This window comes from Macrobrachium nipponense, chromosome 30 (genome assembly GCF_015104395.2).
Source record: "Macrobrachium nipponense isolate FS-2020 chromosome 30, ASM1510439v2, whole genome shotgun sequence".
In the NCBI taxonomy this organism is placed as follows: domain Eukaryota; kingdom Metazoa; phylum Arthropoda; class Malacostraca; order Decapoda; family Palaemonidae; genus Macrobrachium; species Macrobrachium nipponense.
Window position 1 is genome coordinate 31,860,575 of NC_087218.1, and position 15,067 is coordinate 31,875,641.

Here is a 15,067-nt window from a genome sequence, read left to right on the forward strand (position 1 = left end):
GTTAAGCGTGACTGCGCTTTTTGTGAGAGCGTGAAAAGGGAGAGGTAGGAGTCGGAGGGCACAGAACCCCATCGCCCCGAGAACCGACCCGGTTCCCTGGCAGCAGACTTTTCCAACTGTCGCAGGGCAGTCTAGCCTCGGGCTACATACGGGCGAGGGCACCGACACCTTACCTACATACAAGGGGAACACGAAAAAGAACGTTCACTATGGAGGGACTCGGAACGGTTTGTTATCATAAATTCAGTTAAACTTTTAACGTAATCTAAAATAAGACTTACATCCTGTTCAAGTTTCTTGATACGCTTTTCCTGAACCATGAACCGAAATAGCGGCAAGGAAGTCAGAGCTACAGAGGAACGCTAGAACTACCATTATCAGAATTAGGCCTAGTATAGGAAAAAAACCGTAGTAGTTTGAGTAGGGGTGATAGCAGACGAAGGCTCAACAGGAATGGGAGAAAAAGTAGTTTTATGTCCTGACCTATTAATTGCTTCCGCAGTCCTATCTGCCTTCCTTCTTTCCTATTTCTAATACTTTTGAGCATAATATCCTTAGGCCAATCCTTGCATTCCTCACATCTAATCTCTAGATCACACTCTGTACCCTTGCAGCTCGTACAAACATTCTTGTTACACAATAATCATTCCTACATAACCTAATGTTGGTTGACTTGCTTCGGTGGAAGACATCCTAGAATGATTAAATTTACAGTGCCGTGAATGAAGAGAAACAGCCAAGATTCACCAAATACCAACATACGCCTATACCTAATGGCGGCAATGAGAATTCTGACTACAGTGGGCCCCCTGTATTCGCGTTCTCCGGATTCGCGGACTCACACATTCGCGGATTTTTCTTTGGAACCTATCTAGAAATTATTCGCGGACGGACTCGCCCATTCGCGGAATTTTTCCGACGAAAATAATCACTAATTAGTGTATTTTGATGTTTTATTTTCATGACTAAATACATTTTATGATACAAAAATGATTTACTAATTTCCAAATATTAATTTTGATTAATACTGTATTAGTTAAGCTAATAAGTTTAAATGATTATCACTAATAAAAACAATAATTTCTCTCTCTCTCTCTCTCTCTCTCTCTCTCTCTCTCTCTCTCTCTCTCTCTCTCTCTCTCTCGCTCCTCTCTCTCTACTACAAAGATGTATGTTTTTTTGTATGATAAATAAATAAATGATTTACTATTTTCAAATATTAATATTAATTTATACAGCAATAATATCAATTCATTAAAGAAAATACCATAGTGAATTAGTAAGATTTTAGCTTATAAATTAAAAAATTATGGAAGAATGAAGGAAATCCCAGTCTTCTTTCTAACTCCAGTACTAAAACCTGTCAGATATACGTATCAAGTTAAGTGATAGGAGGGGGAAGGGAGCTGGCTTGTTGCTGCCATCAAGTGCTAACATGCTAAAATCTCTCTCTCTCTCTCTCTCTCTCTCTCTCTCTCTCTCCTCTCTCTATCTCTCTCTCTCTCTCTCTCTCTCTCATTTACTGAGACTCAAGATTTTTTTATAGTACTTGTACTATTTGTTTTTAATACTTTCAAATAATAATAATAATAATAATAATAATAATAATAATAATAATAATAATAACTGTAATTACAAAATTCATATTATGTGATAGTATTTTAAAGAAAATACAATACTAATCTATCCATGTCACTTTTAATTAAGGCTATCTCTCTCTCTCTCTCTCTCTCTCTCTCTCTCTCTCTCTCTCTCTCTCTCTCTCTCTCTCTCTCTCTCTCTCTTTTGCCACACATGATGTCATAGTGGTAACTCCCATCCCTCTCGCTGGAAGCGTTATAAGTATTTTTTGAGAGAACAAAGAGAGATAAACTCTCTCTCTCTTTTACCGAGATGAAGAATTTTTATGGTACTAGTATGTAAAATGTTTATTGATAATTTCAGTTATTTAATAATATAATAATAATAATAATAATAATAATAATATAATAATAATAATAATAAAGGGATTTTGACGAAGGAAAAAATCTATTTCTGGGTGACTGGCTAGTGTCGCCCTGTGAAATATCCTTAAGTTCATTATTTCTAGGTAAATAATCTAATATTACCAGAGAAAAAATAAAATCAAGAAAATGTCAGTCGAAAACTGACTCGCTCACTCTATAAAAGAAGTGTCGGTATGGGAACAGGGGCGAGTGAGACCACTTACCACGAGCCATTTACCATTTTAGACCTTCCATCACAAAATCCCCCACCTGAGAGAGCTGATACCAAAGGGTGATGCGTCCGCTACTACTACTACTACTGACGCCAAGCGGGAAAGCAGCGCCTCTAGCGGCCATCCTTTATAAAATGATCATCTTGTTCTGCAGGGTGGGAAAGGAAAGGAAAAAACAGGGTGGGTTTTCACAGGGCGACACGAGCCAATCACCCAGAAATAGATTTTTCCTTCGTCAAAATCCCTTTTCTGGGACTCAGCTCGTGTCGCCTGTGAAATAGTACCAGAGAAACAGACAAGATGATAATGAAGGGTCAAAATGAAACAAAACTGTAAAAGATTAATATATAATATAAGTGAATCAAGGAACCAATTACACTATATTAACATAAGGTACTTATTAAAATTAGTTTAAATTAAATAATGGTAAGTACATAATAGTATAAATGGTAATCAAACAATCATATATGAAAGATATACAAAGATTAAATGGTATTTACAAAATATACAAACACTTGTGTTCTACCCTAGCATAAAAATAAGGGTAGAGACACTGAAGCATATTTATATGCATAATGTGTGGGTGCCCCTAGCAAAAAAAATAAGGGGCAGTCCACCAATAGGATCCTAGCGGCTAAGGCTAGAGTACCACGAAGAGCATAGCAGTAGGTTGAGGCATGTTCGGACAAGGTAGGTAGAATGGAGACCTGGATCTTATACTACAAACTACTGTGCAGAGTCAGGGGGGAAAACTATGTTTCCCGCTGCTACTGCTGAAAATTTTAATGATTCAAAGACTTCAGGTAATGACGTTTGAAGACTGCGGTGATTTCCATCCAGTATACTTTTTAAGATCCTCAAAATTCATATGTTGGAAATAATTAATTGAAGTATGCTACTGCCCTGATATCATGTGCTCTATGGAAATGATTCAGAGTTAGCTTGTTTAATGAAGTAAAGGATCTGTTGTCTGATTCCTTTAACTGACAAGGTGCCACCTTTTTCCTCTCATAAAAAAGAGGACCTGAGGATCTGAAGGATGTATGAGATAGAAAGGCTCTTAAAGTTAATACTGGGCAAAGGGAAGGATCTTGCGGAAGTGGGATGACTTTCCAAGGGGCCCACCTTGCAAGAGGATCCTCATTTTAGCTAAAAAGCTGCGATCCGGAGAAGTAGAATTCTCCTGAGGGAGAAATTCTACATGACCCGAATCCCTGGATAGAGCCGACAGTTCTGAAATTCTGGCCCCTGAGGCCAAGACTTAATAAAAATAAACGTCTTCCTAAGTAGCATTATAAATGTGCAAGACGACGTTGTCAGTACCTGAGGCTAGTTTGAGGACGTCATTTAAGAACCATGAAACTGAAGTAGGCCTTTCAGAAGGTCTATGTCTAGCACAGGCTTTGGGAATAGACGTAAAGTAAGATTCTGTTAAGTCTATTGGAAGCCCAACTGAAAAAGAAATTTTCTTTAAAGCCGATTTATTGGTAGTAATGGTGCTAGCTGCTAAGCCTTTTTCAAAACAAAGATCTGAAAAAGGATATAGCTAAATTAAACTGTCATGGTTGTAGTGTCTGCTTTCTTTCAGGAAGGATGCTAACTTCTTGACAGCCGAGTCATATTGTCTAATAGTTGATTCCTTTTTATCTGATTCTAGAAAAAGGAGTTTTGATTCAATGTTAGCATCTTTTTTAGCCGCAAACTTCATGAAGTCCATAAAGTTAGGGTCTGAAAGAATTCCTGAGGAAGCGAACACAGTCCTCATTTGTACTGGTTGCGACAGCTTGGGGCTTGGGAATCCGTTGAGGCCGGAGACCCAATCCAGAAGCAGAGGGTACCAGTTGCTCTTTGGCCACAGCCATCTGAGCAATCAGGGTGCTACTAGCCTTTGAAAGTCCTCAGTTTGCTCAGACTTTCAAAGAAGATTCACTGGAGGAAATACATAGATCCTTTTCCAATGATTCCCAGTCTATCGACAGGGCATCTGCAAAGGCCAGAGGGTCCAGGTTGGGGGCCACATAGCAGGGAGCTTGTGGTTCGTCTGTGGGGACGAAAAGATCTACTTGGAGACCTGGAACTCTCTGGCATATCCACTGGAACGACCTGTCGTCTAGAGACCATTTCTGACTCCAGAAGGGACTGACCGGGACAATGCGTCCGCTATAACGTCTTACCCCTGCCAACGTGGGTGGCAGAAAGATGCCATTTGTGCTTGTTTGCTAGAGCAAAGATGGCTATCATAAGATGATTCACGTGTTTGGATTTGGACCCTCCTCTGTTGATGCAGTGTACTACTACTGCACTGTCCAAAACTAATCTTAGGTGAGACTTCTTTGGGAAGGAGTCTAAGGTAAGAAACACCGCCATTGCTTCCAGCACATTTAGTGGAGCTGGAGGGAACTGGGCGGACCAAGTCCCCTGAACTTGCCTGAATGAGAGTATCCTCCCCAACCGGACAGGGAGGCGTCCGTGTGAATTGTTAACGCCGGAGGAGGATATTGAAGGGGAACTAACTTGGCGAGATTCTTCACTTTTGTCCATGGACGGAGCTGGTTGCGAAGGATTTGTGGAATCACTGACAACTTGTCTCGAGATTTGGCGTTTGCCCTTGAACGCCAAGCTCGAATTATATCTTTCAGTCTTGCTTTCAAAAGAATGTCCGTAACTGCGGCAAACTGAAGGGAACCTAGGATTCTTTCCTGGTTTCTCCTTGAAGCTTGTTTGTTTTTGAGAAATTGCTTCACTGACTTGGCTATTTCTTTCCTTTTGGCCACCGGAATCGACAGATTGTGAGAGGATAAATCCCATTGAATGCCTAGCCACTGAAAACGAGTCTCCGGAGTGAATCTGGATTTCGTTTTGTTTATCTGGAACCGAGATGTTCCAGGAATTGAAACTACCTTCTTCGTGGCTTTGAGACATTCCTCGAGTTGGTGCCCAGATCAACCAATCGTCGAGGTACGCTACTACCATTATCCCTTGCGACTCTCAATGTGGACTACTAATTCCGCTATTTTCGTGAATACCCTGGGGGCTACATTCAGTCCGAAGGGCATCACTTTGAAGGAGAACATCTGATTTCCTAGCTTGAAGCCTAGGAATGGACGGAAGTGCCTTGCTATAGGGATATGATAGTATGCGTCTGTAAGATCGATAGAGGTGGGTGACGGCCCCACGGGGAAGCAAGGTAAGGTCCGCACCTGCGAGATGGTCAGCATTTTGAACTTGTCGCAACGAATGAAAGAGTTAGCTTTGACAAGTCTAAGATACCCTTCTTTTTGATGACCCTTTCTTTGGCACGTTGAACAAGCGCCCTTGAAATTTTAGATGCTTTGACTCTCGCAATAGCTCCTTTCTGAAGGAGTTCCTCCGCATAATCTGTCAACTCCTTTGATGATTTGTTTGGTGGGGGATCTTTGATCCAAACTCCAACCTAATCCCTTGGTGGACACAATGCTCTGTGCCATTTGCTGAACCCCCACCTGTGACGGAAGAGGAACAGCCTCCCTCCTACCTGGGGAGCCTCACTGTTGCTGAGCGGGTTGACCTCCGTGCCCTCCTCTGAAGTGCTTGCCTCTTGCAGCTCTTCCTGAACCTCGCTGACGAAAGTGACCTCTCGCCCTGCTTCCCCTAGAGAACCTGTTAAAGGTTGGGAATGCTTGGTCTCATACATAGAGTTGAAAGCTGGCGAGACGATGTATGAGGTCGAGGGCTGATTTTGAGGAGACAACAGGAGGATAGGTTGACTCTGCTTTGAAGTCGAGGGCTGCCCCTGTTGAGTAACTGGGACAGCCTGGACGAAGTGTTGCTGCTGCTGCTGCTTCTGGTATGGCTGGAATCTTCTACTAGTCTTCTTCAACTTCTTACCAGAAGCGGGTGGGTTCTCTTGCTTCCTTTTGGATGAGATACCCCATCTGGCTCTAAGGCTCTGGTTAAGCCTTGCAGCCTCGTGATGTACCTCATTCACAGAAGCTTCTGGGAAGAGGTCCGCACCCCACATGCTGGAAGCAAGAAGCCTATTAGGTTCGTGCCTAATAGTGGCTTCTTGCAACACATGCTTTCGACAATTCCGTCTGGCCGTGAAAAAATCGAAAGCATCAGCTGCACTGACTGAAGTTGAGACTTCGCCAGGATCTTAAAGAGTGGTTCGGTGGCGTACGAGAGGGCAGCCATCTCCGTGATGATCAGGGAGTTAAGTGACCTCCCAAATCTAGTTCGGGCATCAAATTCTGCCTGAATAAGGCTATCAGGCAGTCTAGGGAGCTTCTCACCGAACTGGTCCATAGCACAGTCCGGCTTCAGCTTCCCCACTGTGAAAGTAGCTGGTAAGTTCTCCCACAGTTCGCCGAACGCAGGGAAGAGCGGGGATGTTGGTTCCGCCTCCCTTAACTGCGGAACGGGTTCGTCCTTAAGAACGGCTTGAAGAGTCGTTTCCACCATCTTTGTCGCAAATGGGAGAGAAGCCTCCTCCTCTGTGGCAAAGATAGTGAAAGGGCTCTTGAAGGCCTGGAGTTTGGTATTCGTGCAATCCCAATCCTCCAGGCAGTGAACCCACTCCCTCTGGGCATGATCCCTACTGTATAAAACAGTCTCCCTAGAGATTTTGTCTTCTCTATTGAGGGCTGTTTGGGCCAGTCTGGCATACCTATGAAAGGCTGAGTCAATCCAGGGGGGTAGAACTCGAAGTCCTCAATCCTTCTCGTTCACACTCCGGAATAGAGATCATGCCGTCCTTGAAGGGGGCATAAGCTGCCACCCTCCAAGGATTATTCATAGAGAAAGCCGCAGGGTATTCATAGGGTGGTAGCTGGACTAAACCAGTACCTCCTACTGGGAAGTTCGCTTGCGGGGCCTGACTCAGGCCAGCGAAACGGTCTTCGTGTTCTCTAACACGGTTAGAGAGGTCTTGGATCGACTGACCGGACTGATTGATTGTACTAGAGTTGAGCAAACATTTGCTCAAATCTGTACCAAGAGAGCCGACCATCTCTCACACTTGCTGCAATACTCCTGCTGAGAAGGTGGTGGGATCAAAAGCGCTAGATGCTGCCACCCCAACAGGAGTCACCGGAGCGGATCCAGTGGATGCCGGAGAAGGAACTGGCTCGGCCGGAGCTCGGGCCTTCTCCTTAGAAGCCTTGCTTCTTGAACCCTTAGAGTGGGAAGAGCTAGGCTGGCCTTCACCGCATCGGCTCGCGTAGGATGTCGAAGACTTCCGTGCCGAAGAAGACGACGACTTTTTGGAAGTCGTCTTGAAGGTCTTCTGCTCTCTTTGTCCCTTCACTTTCGGGGGTACAGAAAGAGCGGGTGAAGGCAAAGGGATCTCAGATCCCGTGAAGCCTTGGAAAGATGAAGAAGGGACAGGAGAAGAAGATCCAGGAGCGCTCAAAGGTAGCCCTGAGCGCCTAAAACACCTACCTCGACCAACAAGTCCTCGGCACCTACGCCATTGGCTCAATATTTAAGTCCAGGTTCGCGACGTCCAGGCACCGTTTCCTGCGTCGAGACGGACCCAAACGCCTGCTGACACCTCCTGCTGAATTGAGGCTATGAGTGGGGCTGCTGAGGCGGGGTGTCGACATACCCCGTCGCTTCCCTCCGGGGAAGAGATCTGGATAACCAACTTCCTATCCAGAATATAAGGCTGTCCCTTGGCGGCGTTCTTACCGAAGCCGCCTACCCAAGCTTTCAAGGTTGCAAGGCGACTTCCTTCACGGCGGCAGCCTGAAAGAGAAGGCGATATGAAGCCTCTGATGGCGGAGTTACAGCTTAAAGTAAGTCTTAAACTAAAGATAAACAAAACTGATTACAAGAAAGTGTCCAGGAATCTACTTACCCACCCAAAAGCTGACTCACGAGGTCATAGCAGATAGTGCATGCCTCATGGTGCCAGACAATCAGCTCGCGTGGGTAGTGGCGCACGGGGCGTGGGTCCTGCACTCTTCGTGGGCACAGGGGTCGTAGAGGACTGCATTGCAGCCTGGTTCCTGGCAGTTAGTAGCCTGTAAGTGGAGGGATATATGAGTATCGAGATTACACACTTGCAGCCTAACATAGACTCCGTTGCATGCCGGAGTATGTAAGTTAGAGTAAAAACTAGTCCTCCGCCGCAATACGTGTGGTTAGTAAGGCGGTTTGGTTGGATAGTCCGCAGCGTACGCCGGGGACGGGGAAGAAGACCAACCAGGAGTGGTGAGGAGCCCAAGGAACCACGACGGAGAACGACGGAGGTAGACAGAAAATTAACACCTGAAGATGCTAAATATATATGTATAAATAAAACATCAGTAAGGGCATGTATACTTATAGAATAAGACATGCCTTTCTTCCGACTACTAGAGGAGGGCCCGGGTAAGTGAGCAAGCTCTCCTCCGGTAGCGGAAAGAAGATATACTAGGCAAGCTATATAGACCACTGGCAAATTCTACCCGCCCGCTGGCGGAGCCAGAAACAACCGATAACCGAAGGGGGTGGGGGCCCCCGGCTAGTGAGCAGGGGCTCTGTCCATCATGGTAGGGGCAGGGTATGGTAGAGGGAGAGCAGACGGGAACACCGGGGTGGTCGCGGCGGGCGAGAGAGAGAGGGGTGGCCAACCCCCAAAACTCCCACTCATCAGGTACCCGGCGGGTACCCGAGACAAAAGTGGTCACCCAGGCACCCAGCTGGTACGGGACTCCTCCGGCCCCTCAGAGGGAGAGGGAGGAAGGCTACAGTGGTTGTTCATAACAACCGAGGAGGACCCGACCAGACCCCTCCCTACCACATGGAAGGGAGGGAAGGAAGGGAGAGGGTAAGGCGCCTAATGGGACACGTGATCGGTGGTGGACCAAGACGCGGTAGCAACACAACCACAAGAGGGGCCACGTGAACCCAACTGTTACCAATACAAGGTACAAGGCGCCCGAGCTAGCCTAAAAACACATAAATAACACTGATAAATATATAAATACATCGTAAAAGAATATGAGAAGGGACACTTGAGTAGGAGAGAAAGGAAGCCCAGGAGGAGGCGAACTGATCCTAAGAACAGTCAACTACTCGGAGCCAGCAGTAGCCGATGAAGAGCAAGAGCTGGGATGCTCGGGCGGGAGAATAACAGTATAGCCCTAAATACCAAACTAAGAGATAATAGGTAATAAGGTATGGCCTGTGTACCCTAATTAAAATACGATGTAATAAGAAGATGAACGCAAAATAAGAGCCCATAAGGATAAGATGTCCTAGTATGGGAGACTGGGAAATCTTAACAACACGAGGCGGCTCATGGCCGCCACGAGTCAACCAGGTGACCGTATATGACTAAAAAACCGAAAAATACTGGTCCTTGGAAGACCAAAATACAAAAACTTGACTTATCGGGCACTTAACTTAGCCGAAAGCGATAGCAGCACGTTCCATCGTAGAAAAAATAAATCCAGAAAAGCGGAAAACAACACGAGGGACAAAAATCACAACTGGCATTGTTGAGCTAATGATAAAGGATGGCCGCTAGAGGCGCTGCTCTCCGCTTTGGCATCAGTAGTAGTAGTAGTAGCGGACGCATCACCCTTTGGTATCAGCTCTCTCAGGTGGGGGATTTTGTGATGGAAGGTCTAAATGGTAAAATGGCTCGTGGTAGTGGTCTCACTCGCCCCTGTTCCCATACCGACACTTCTTTTACCCCCCTAGAGGTGAGCGAGTCAGTTCGACTGACATTTTCTTGATTTTATTTTTTCTCTGGTAATATTAGGATTATTTACCTAGAAAATAATTAACTTAAGGATATTTCACAGGCCGACACAAGCTGAGCCCAGAAATAATAATAATAATAATAATTAAATTGGTAATTACAAAATTCATAATGGTAGTATTTTTAAAGAGATGAAAATGACCTTTCCATTCACTTGTAAGGATAACTCCTCTTCTACCGAGATGAGAGAATTTTTTATGGTAGATGCACATGTTTATTTTATTTTCAAATAACTAATAATAATAATAATAATAATAGAAGTAGTAATAATACAATAACTAATTTCAAATGAAAAATCTTCCCTTCGTCTTTTCCTGTATCAATTTCCCATACCTCAACTCCAGTGACGCTCGGAGCTGGGAAAGTAACAATGCCATACAATGGTCAACGAATTTAATGGTTTTATGTAATATCTCTCTCTCTCTCTCTCTCTCTCTCTCTCCATCTCTCTCTCTCTCTCGCTCTCTCTCTCTCTCTCTCTTCCACAAGATACTTGTCATAGTGGTAACTCTGTCTCTCATGGCTATACAATCTCTAAGATTAATACAGTAAATATGATAATAATTTAAGGTAAATTTGATGCAGGATGTTACATAAGGTATACATTTGGTGTTTCTATTCTTCCTTCTTTATCTCTCTCGCTCTCGGCCAGATTGATGAGAAACAGGATGATAAGGCAGGATTTCAGCAGAAAATTGATAGACAGCAAACATAATTGCACAGTCCTCATTTCTAATGGTAAAATGTTTAAGATGGCTTTAAAATTATAATAATACCAATTCAATGTTATATTTGATGTAGGATAATACTTTAAGTAGACATTTGGTATTTGTGATTTTCACATACAATTTTTTCCCTTGTAAAAAGAAAATGGAGTGTCAAATAGTAACAGTATGAAAGAAAAATGTGCATACTGAATACCTTAGGGGTGGGGGGACTGAATTATTTTCACATACGTAACTAAGTCATGCAGTACGTCATAGTATGTATTTATGTATAACCATAAAATGTAAGTTTAACTTTAAAAACAGTATTAATAATATTTTAAACAAAGATTAATATGAACCATAATAGGATATTTTATGTATATTTTTGATGAAGGATGGTCTTTTTAGGGATACTTTGGTTTGTTTGCATGTTCAGGATAGGAGTTTATGAGCATTTTTAAGAGGGGGTTCCAAACATTCGCGGATTCTAACTATTCGCGGGGGGGTCTGGTACGCATCCCCCGCGAATACAGGGGGACCACTGTAGAGCTAAAACATTCGAACACACCTGGTGGAGAACAGGTGAAACTACAGTCTTCCGGGTCAGCCAAGCGATCGTTTTTTCTTTTATTTTAAATGCCGACTCGCCTATCAGCATGGAGATATGAGCTAACTTTAACAGTAGGTAAGATTCATCTCAAATAACTCATTTTATAACCACCCATAAAACTGACATTTAAAAGTATATAACAGTGATGATGATATAATGATGCTTTATTCATAAGCAACAGTGAATCAAGTGAAAAGTTGTCTTTCAGTACAAAAAAAATAATAATACAATGACAAACAAAACAAAATTTAATACTCTGCACCTACCAAAGTGTAGCTACAGTTGCTACAGGTCGTGAAGATAAAGCTTCATGCTGGTAACAAGGTCCTTTCCAATACGGCAACTGAGTGTTTCCAGATATCCATGATTTTGCCCGGTGAGATTGCTCTAGTAAGTTCCAGTCTTTATTTCTACTCCGTTAATTGTGGTTTTTAACAAAAGCTCCTCTTCAGCGTAACTTTTATAAACTAAGAGTGTTTTTTTTCCTCGACCTTAAGTAGTCTCTTCCTCCCACTGTCAGACCAGTCCTATAATATCACAACGTCAACAAATGTTCAAATAATAAAGCTATAGAAGCTTCAGCTTTTAGTATAAAATATTTCTCTAGGAGCATTAAACTCATTTTGCTTTGTGAGGAAGAATTTATCATTCAGTAACCTAACTAATTAAGCTTCTGAGCCATACAGTAAATATTCTACTTTTTTCATCTGCAAACCTCTTTTCACTTAACCCTTACTGGACGGGTAAATATATCTGATATGCAGTTTTCCTCAGGCCAGGTAGACTTTGAGGTCAGCCAATTTAAAAAATAGAAAAAAAAAACCATCAGTGGAAAGAGGAAGGAAAAGACGTGCAATTCCACAGTGAAAGAAATAAAATTCTAAAAGATTTTCCGTTCCTTCCACGAAGAAGTTAAAAGGGACTGTTCAATACGGAACAAACCTTCTTAACCATGGTATATTTCCAAGCGCTACCTGGTAACTGGATAAAATCAATCAAAGATTGTAAGCAAGGAATCTGTGAGATCTGGCAGTTCCTGCGTGTACGAGGTGATAGCTGGTCAGAGACCACCCACCGCCTTATGGCGTATTTAGTCTTTTCCTTAACCGCCTTGGAGAGTAAGATGCTATCGCTTTGCTCTCATATTAAGCCGGTTGATTTGTGCCCTTGTTTATTTTTCTTTTCAGTGTTTGTGCTTTTGCACTAAGGATTCTACAGTCTCCACGACTTCGTCAACGTGTGTGCCCGAGCATTCAGGTTTTCCCTGCTCAAGGTTTTTAGCTTCTGTTGTCACAGACCCACATATGACATGCAGTAGGTGCCATGCTAATTATTGTACAATTACTAATCCTTGTCCGGAATGTCATTCCTGGCCTAAGTCGCAGTGGAGAGTATTTCATAGGAACATGGAACATCGTAGAGTTTTGACTCTTCCTTCTTGGTAAGGATTTTCTTCTCCTCGAATGGATGATTCAGCCTTCTCTTGCGATTGCTCCCTCTATGGCTATTGCAAGTGTGCCTCCATCTCCTTCCTTTCTTCCGTTGATTCATTGATGGAAGTATTGGGAGTTCCGCAGGATGATGTTATGTTTAATAGCCTTTTCTCCCTCGGGTTCTCACTTTATACCTGAGAGGGAGGAGGCTATGCCATCTAATGCCTTATTTTCAGATTCATATCCAAGGTGGTGGGCTGTTTGAGTGTCACTAGGACTACGGGTTCACCCTCCTTTTTGGATGAACTCCTGTCACATTCTTGGAGCTCATAACCCTCCCCCTGCCCCTATAGCAGTTTCGCCTGCCACTGGACTCATCAACATTGGATCTCGTGTACTGCCACCTTGCAGAGACCCATCGTCATCATTGACGCTCCCTGGGTCGCATCTTATCACTCTGCCAGTGAGGCCATCAACCAGCTCCGGTCTTAGAGGTGTCGTGACATCACTCCCAGAGTCCTCTCAGCATGACATAAGATGCGGTAGCTGCTCATCCTCCAGCTGTGACGTCACCCCTTCCCGATATTGACGTCATCGTCTTCTCTGGCTGAGCCATCCGAGGCTTTAGTTCAAACAGTCTACAAGAGACTGGACTCGTTAACGGAGGGTCTCTTCTCCTACTCCTGCTAGTAAGAGACCGTGTAGAGAAAGTTTCTCCTTCTCCTGTTCCTGCAACATCACCACTCACCGTCGTGTCTGACGGAGGATCAAGGACTTTGTGGTTTCGTCATCTTCAAGTAAAAGGAGTGTATCGCCTTCTTTCCCTTCAGGGCCGTGTCTACGCCATGTCTCTCCCATGCACGTTCATGTTCGTCCAAGTGAGAGAAGTGTTTCTCCTCATGCCCCACAAGGTCGTGTTTCTTCCTCTCTGTTCGCGTTCATGAGGTTGGCAGTGGAGATAGTTGTGAAAGAAGGCACATCCCTCTTCGATATATGACGGTGTATCACCGGTACGTCATGAGAGTAATGTATCTTCGTCTTCCCTTCACAGTCGTGTCTCTCCCTCTCACGTATGTGTTCATGACAGTGTGAGTGTTGAAAGCATCAAGAGTGTTACAACATCTTCCGTTCGTGAACGTGAATCGTCCTTGCAAGTACGTGTTGACGAGGTCAAGGGCGACCCCTCTTCATCTGTTCCTGCACCAGTTTCATCGCGCAAGGACAATAAAGTGCCGATAAAAGATAGAAGGCTACAGAAGTGAAGATTGCTCAAGTTTTGTCTAAGGATTCTTCGCTTGGCAAGACTGAGGCTGGGGTATGGAGAAGTTATGGGAGTTCCATTTGACAATGTCCTTGAGAGAGAGAGAGAGAGAGAGAGAGAGAGAGAGAGAGAGAGAGAGAGAGAGAGAGAGAGAGAGAGTGGTAGGTAGGTGGTTAGCAAGTGAAGTGCTCGTTTGACAACATGGGCTAGTTGGTTGTTGGTTGGCGTGTGGTGGCTTGTCCAACGGACAGCACAGCATAGCCCTGAGTATCTGGAGTTGGGGGTGAGTTACATGTGCTTGTGTTTTTTGTTCTGTGTAGGTAAGTCAATTGCCTGCGTTTTTCTGTAGCATGTAGGGGAAAGTGTGGCTGAGGGTGAGTTTGGCAGCCAGATGGGTTAAATTTTTTTTTTTTTTTGGGAGGGGGGGGGTTTGCCCGCGTTGTTTCTTTTTAGCTTGTGATCCCACCACAGGGGTTGAAGATATAAGGCTTAATTGGCCCGTAAACGTGCTTCTTGTTCTCCTGGAAGAGACCTTAGCCTTAGGAATCCATCTCCTTCAGGTAGCTCTCTTCAGCAACGTTCCTCGTCTTGGGATCGTGCTCAGTTGGCATCTCGAGGTCATGTACTCGAATCATTTCACATTCATGTCTGTGCTTCCTCCTGCGACCGTGTACATGTTTCACCTGACATACGTGATCATGTATGGGGTGCTTCTCACAAGCCAGTACGCTGTTCAAGTTGGGATCATGTACAAGTGTTGCTGCGAGATGAGTTTCGAGAACCTTCGGTCTTAGTGTCTTTCAGTTTTAGACCTTACACGCCGACCAATATAATCCAGAATGATGGGCTTCCTGGGGAAGCTTCATCAGCAGTTTTACAGAAGGAGGAGGATACTGACTGCCAAACTGTCTTCTTCATTTGTCATCAGTCACCTGATGGAGGAGGGAGATAATCAAGAGTTTGTCGTCATTCGAGAGGTTATTGATGTCTTTTGTGAGCTCAATAATCTTGAGGGCAGGGCGCAAGCTCAATCTTCTATTACCCCAATGGGTATAGAAGCCTTGCTGGTGCTAAACAGGACTCTAGAACTTCTATTGAACTCCCTTTGT

General features: G+C 44.1%; 1 protein-coding gene and 1 long non-coding RNA gene across 2 annotated transcripts in view; both read right to left on the reverse strand.

The window, feature by feature from the left end:
• Positions 1-11,682, reverse strand: part of LOC135202406 (uncharacterized) — a 48,795-nt gene extending 37,113 nt beyond the window's left edge. Inside the window, exon 1 of the long non-coding RNA XR_010311727.1 lies at positions 11,531-11,682. This is a non-coding gene — a long non-coding RNA (uncharacterized LOC135202406). The remainder of the gene's footprint in view (positions 1-11,530) is intronic.
• LOC135202102 (gamma-tubulin complex component 5-like) overlaps positions 1-15,067 on the reverse strand; it is a 348,462-nt gene that overhangs the window by 241,656 nt on the left and 91,739 nt on the right. The window lies entirely within an intron of this gene.